Raw genomic sequence first — 6504 nt, 5'->3', positions numbered from 1 at the left:
GACGTCCGCATACCAGCTTAATCCAATGTGACTGGAAGAAACGAACACACACACACACACACAAACACACACACGCACACTAAACATGACGTCAAAAAGAATTCACTGCGGTATCAATATGTCCCCCTCCTTTCTCTCACCACACCTATGTGCTCGGTGGAGAACAAAAGGGTTCTGTGTGAGAGGGAGCTCAGGTTGGCCCACACCTGTTGAACAAGCGAGCGCACGCCTGGCAGGCCAGGAATACAACCACTCAGAGAAGGACACATGGGAGCCCACTGGCGAGCACAGGATGATGTCACAGGAAGTATGAACACCGAGATATCGTTGTCCCCATCCGTTTGAACGAACCCCCAATATTCCGTGCTTATTTGTTTTCGCCATGGAAATGTCTCGAGGTGTTGCAAATTTAATATAGCAAAATCAACCTGAAGATTTGGGGCCAAAACGTCTCTGAAAATCATGGAACTGTTTTACCATGGCAACCGGGACTAACAGCGTATAGCTACTTAGCACCTCCTTTAAAGGGCTGTCATGGTTATTATACTGTCAATTATGTAATCGTGATATTGTACCTTCATGTAGGTAGCTAGGTAATTAGCTTTGAATTTACAGTCAGCTAACACAGTGCTATCAACTGGCAGTTGCCAAACTCGAAAAAAGTTGGAATTTCATAATCTTACTTTCAGTAAACTTGGCTATCTAAGCTGTCAGCCATCATAATGCTATAGCGCTGCATATTCATCAGCTGCACAATGGTGAAAAATACACTCAACAAACAGAGTTTGTGCCAAAAGGAGGCATATCAACTGGGCACTGACCATAACTGAATAAGGAGACAGAGAGAGAGACAGAGAGAGAGACAGAGAGAGAGACAGAGAGAGAGACAGAGAGAGAGACAGAGAGAGACAGAGAGAGAGAGAGAGAGAGAGAGAGAGAGAGAGAGAGAGAGAGAGAGAGAGAGAGAGAGAGAGAGAGAGCGAATAAGAAGAAAGGAGGGAGTGAGGCAGATACCATGAATCATCTGATGAAGGTCAAACCGGATTCACTAAAAAGGGTTGTCATGGGAGCAGGACAATGCTGGGGTCGTTGCTATGGGAGAATCTGCAAAGCATTGAGATTTGCAATGTGAAGCACAAGGAACACTGGAAGTTCTTCTCCAAGATGCCGTTCCCCTCCACCTGCCTGGAGACCTCCGCAGCTCCCTCTGCCCAGCAGAGTACACCGCTCAGAGGGAAGCCACCACCGGGGGAAAAACACACACAAGACCTGATAATGGGGCCGTACATGATATGTGAGAGGCAAGTAATAGCTTGGTTTCCCCCTGTGTGTACTGTAAGAGCGTGAGTGCGTGCCCACGTCTGCGCGTGTTGTGCACTCGTGTTCCTTTGAATCTCAAAAAGGAACAATCCCGACAGTAAATCTTGCAGCCGAGGCAGTTCAAGCCTGCCTTAGGGTTTTCTGGGCTCCATTCATATTTATATTTCTACTCTAAAACCTCATCTGTCTGTACCACCTCGCTGTTAACGTCTCAGTGACTTCAATAGTGCTTCTTTTAAGTAGGGAGTTTAGTGGACGCAACAATGTGTGACATACTGCTAAAACTGCCATAGGTGAATGTGAAGGCCTTCTCTACACACAAGACACACCCACACAGGCACACCCACACAGGCACACCCACACAGGCACACCCACACAGGCACACCCACACAGGCACACACACATGACCCAAAAAAACAGCCCTGCTGTCATCACACACATCACCAGCCTCATCACCATGTAGTCCAATCCTGGGGGCCCCAAATGAGCCAGGCAAGGGCACATAGAGGACATCTCTCTAGGTCAAGGGTCAGGGACAGGGAGAACTTGAGGGGTCTTGAGGGCATACCTATGACGACGAGCTTTCCGTCATTGTTCCTGTTTGGAACCGGGATTTTGAGGACTCCCTGCAGACAGCTCAGCCTCTATGCCTTCCCTCTGAACAACATAAGTGACCTCATTACAGGCAGTTTCGCACAGCCAGACCGAAAAGAGCGTGGTAGAGAAAGAGAAGAAGAACACAGAGAGACAGAGAGAGAGAGAGAGAGACAGAGAGAGAGACAGAGAGAGAGAGAGAGAGAGAGAGAGAGAGAGAGAGAGAGAGAGAGAAAGAGAAAGAGAGAGAGAAAATTCTAGAACGAGACAGAGAGATTGTGACAGACAATGCTTGCGTGTGCACTCCTGTGCACTCCAATTAAGCCGACTGGAGGGTAGGCACTCTAAAGTAATGTGGAGCAGTGATAACTTGGGGTTCTCCTGGCAGATTTCTCACCCCCCCCGACACACCACCCAGTCTTCTGAGAGAGGATGTGTGAAGTGCCAAGTGGCTACAGTGTGACATAATTGAGAAACAGCCATTAGCACAGTCAGAATGGGGGGAGAAACGGGGAGGCAAATAGGGAAAGCAAAAAAAAAAAAAAAAAAGGAAAAGTCCTTTCGCAGAAAAAGACGTATAAAAGGAAGAGATGAAAACAAGAGAAGAGGGAGATGATGAACCACTGAAACAATGTCTTCTCTGTCTCTGGAAATGTATCGCCCAGAGTGGATTGCAGGCTGTGAGGAGTGTGAAGCACAGTAGTAGTTGTAATAGGCTGAGAGGCTGGGAGGCCATTGCAAAAACAGATGAGTCATGTAGCTACCTGCTTAGGAATGAAAGTCTCAGCATGGAGCAACATGTAACGTCAAAGTAGAAAGAGAATGTTGACTCAAAGTACTGCACACACAAAACACTTTCTCTCTCGTCATCTCTTGCACACTCCCGTGGAAAGATAACACAAAGATAATCATGAAATCGTATCATGACGAGATGGTTTATGGAAAAAGGCAAGTCCTCTCATTTATAAGGTCAAACGCTTCAATCTCAACACAATTGAAGTTTGGCAGCCTCTTAATTTCAGCGGCTGCCTCTCCATGCTCCTTAGCCCTCGGAGGTTGGAATTTGCCGCCGTAACAGTCGACCAACCCGTAATAAGCACTTTATCAGTCTTATCAGCAACATTTAACGGGCTGTAAAGTGCTGTCCACACTATGACACTAAGGAGTGAGCAGTATCAACATTTCAAAGCGCGCGCGAGCCCTTACCGAATCCACGCTCACCGACGGCATGGCGCTGTGCGAGTTTGAGAACAAATGAAGGACAGCGTGAGTGAGTGTGTGGGCCAATGGTCTCCCATCATGCATTGCGGCCCTCAGAAATAGAGCAGGAGAAGGCAGGCGCCCCTGGGATGGTGGTGCAGGGCTAAGAAAAGAGCTCCTCTGCTCCCATTTAAACAGGGCCAGGTGCTGGAGGAGGAGAGAGAGAGAGGGGGGGGGGACCAGAGCGGAGACGTTGATGGCTACCTCTCGGCGCGCGTGCGCTCCAGCCCCTGCGCGCGCGGCCCGCCGCATGTCGCCCGCCGCATGTCGCTCACCGGTGTGAACGCACATCCCCCCCCCCCGCCACACCCGCTCCCTCGAAACACGCACATCATTTAGCCTCTCGAACAGCTGCAATTTACCAACAGCAATTGAATGCTCGTGTCCCAGATCCATTAGCCTCCAAAAGACAATTATGCCAAATCAGCCTCATTTCCCCCCCACGCGATCCTCTTTTCTGAGGTAATTACTGAGAGTCTTATTAGCTGTTACTAATGTGTGGCCCGCACCCCTCTCCTCATCACAGTACACAACCATGGACTCCATCTCCCACAGCACATATCGGTGCGCTGATTCATACTTTGGACTGTGGGGAAAAGGTAAACAGGCAAGGTAATTAAAGTTGAAAAGAAGGAAATAAGATTTCTGCCTTTGTCGTTTTTGTCGGACCAGGACTTGCGTCCTGGTCCTTGAAATAACTTAATTTTACCCTGTGAAAAGGCAGCACTCTTTGTGTTTGAGACTAAATGAGTGAGAAAGGGAGTTTTACGTACTGTCTCATGTCTCCAGAATGTAGAACAGTAACCATATACGAGAGGCAGGGGTGGAGTACAGCTCTGAACTCTTCACCTGATGATATACGAGGCAGACTGAACTAACATGTCACTGAGTCCGTCGTAAATAACCATGCAACTTACTACAGGCTAAGTATGGAGCTAGAAAATCTGACAAATGTATCTGAATATGAAATATGTTGATTATGTTGCTATTGAATATGTAATATCTGAATTATTTGTATGTGGAATGGAAAAAAACTGATTTTACGTTATTCTGATCCAGAAACACAACTGCAGAGAATCAAATGTTGTCGTTTTGGACTTTCCCAGGGAAAAGTGGACGATTTCAGAAAGGCCAGAACAAAACGAAGAGTTGATCGTTGGACACAATTGGAGGATGGAGCCCAATGAGGTAAGTGCTTGTGGAGCTTATAAAACCTGTGGCTTCTCCTCAGCCAACTTCAAAGACCTACGTTGCAACAGCTAGCTTCCCTTTCTTTCAAAATGCCAAAATATTATTGTTACAGTAATCTGGCTGCTACCAGTGCACACAACTACCTATTTAGTTAAGTACATATTTGTTGGAGCTTCATGAGCACTTATCTCATTGGACTCTATCCTCCTTTGTCAGCAAAACAATGCTGTTTTTTTAATTCAACATACAAATAATTCAGATATCACATATTCAAAGGCAAAATAATTCACATATTTTATATTCAAAGTCAGACACTTGTCAGCTTTCTATCTCCACAGCTAAGGAGCATTAATTGTTCTGGAAACATAGCATGTCACAAGCCTCTTTCATGACCATGGCGTGGATGTGTCTGAGCTGGAAATGTTATAGATGTCATAAGAAGCTCCCGATGTGAATTGTTCCAAACAGAACGCTTAAGAGTATGAGAGGAAGAGAAATGTATGAGGAGAGAGAGAAGGAGAGAGGAGCGAGAGAGAGGTGGGGGAGGGAGCACGAGGCGTCTATGTGTGTGTGCGTGCATATATGTATATGTATGTGTGTGTGCGCGCATGTGTCGCGCGCATGTATGTATATGTGTGTGTGTGGGTGGGAGACTGATAGGGGATGATTAGCCCAACCCGAGGAGGATGCGTGGGAGGGAGTGTGTGGGAGTGGGGCTGGAGGAACTACAGGCAGAGGGGATGAAAACGCATACACACAGAAATTATAAAATGGCACACACACTTACCACAAAAGAGCTCAAATAAGAGCATGTGAATACACACACACACACACTCACACACACACACAACAGAGAAACAGAATATAATATAAACAGAAATAAGCATCTCTCATATTATGACGTGAGGTAACAAAAGCGGAACAAATCAAGCTGGGGAATTTGGGATGATGTGCAGATAATGAAAACAACCATCGCAGACCATCATTTCTTAGGGCAATTACACTCGGCGCTTGAAGCATAATATTTATGCTTGTGTAAGATGGAGAGGGGGCGAGAGACAGACGAAACACTGGATGGAGAGCAGCTGTCTCGCATGTGTAGGTGGGCCATTTGCGGTCGGTGTCAAACTGAACCCCCGTGGCTTTTACAAGCTGAAAAAAAAGCAGCAAGACACACAAACACACTGGATCAATGTCATTGACAAACCTCAATGCAGTTCCATGAATATATATATATATATATCGCAGCAATATGACCTGAAGCCACCTGGCAAAATGAATAGAACGGCATCAGCCATTATGATGGAGAGAGAGCCCTGACATTTCGGAGCTGACACGGCAGATTCAGGGAGGGGGGGACGAGGAGCAGGCAGCGCGGCCACATGGTAACATTCTCTCTCGATCCCCCTCTCCGTCTGTCCTCATTCCCAAGTGGTGAGAGGAGGAGGAAACGGGGCCGCAAGCTGCGGCTCTGCCTCGCACATTGTTCCCCTGTAGGTCACCGCGCAGACTGAACTTTAGGGCGGGGACTCCTAACCTTGTTTGACAGGTTCGAGGAAACTAAAATAGCCGCGGTGTTCCTCTGGGAGGGCTGGCAGGAGAGATTGCGGGTGTGGACCGCGTCGCCACAATGGGAAAACTATCCCCCGTCGCCATCAAAAACATGTTGATGTTTTTATCAGCTGGGGACTGCTCTGATCAAAACATGTACACACGCGCGCACAGCACACACACAATGTATGCATACATCCATCTGAATAGAGATGCCAATTACTGGAGAACTAGTCCCTTCAGAGTACTGCCTTCAGGCGTCAGTTTCGGGAAGAAATATCAGGATACATGTTCACACAAATGCCGGACACACAGTTGCACGCATGCACACACACACACACACGCTGACGATGACTACGAAGCAGACAACATAGAGTGGGTCAGAGTTGACCTGCAGAAAAGAGCAGAGCAAGCTAATAACAGGGTGTGGAAGGCCTGTTCCAGCCCAGCCAGCGGAGCCCAGCCTCCCTCACTCTGCAAGTTCACGCCAGGGTAGAGACCCGTCCTACTGTGCACTACATGGCGTGTGGAAGACGCTTTACTACCAGAGTGGAAGTTAAACCCCCAGTGCTGTGTATGAGGCAAGGA

The sequence above is a fragment of the Osmerus mordax genome, chromosome 3 (assembly GCF_038355195.1).
Source record: "Osmerus mordax isolate fOsmMor3 chromosome 3, fOsmMor3.pri, whole genome shotgun sequence".
Taxonomy (NCBI): Eukaryota; Metazoa; Chordata; class Actinopteri; order Osmeriformes; family Osmeridae; genus Osmerus; species Osmerus mordax.
This window is presented reverse-complemented; position numbering follows the sequence as displayed.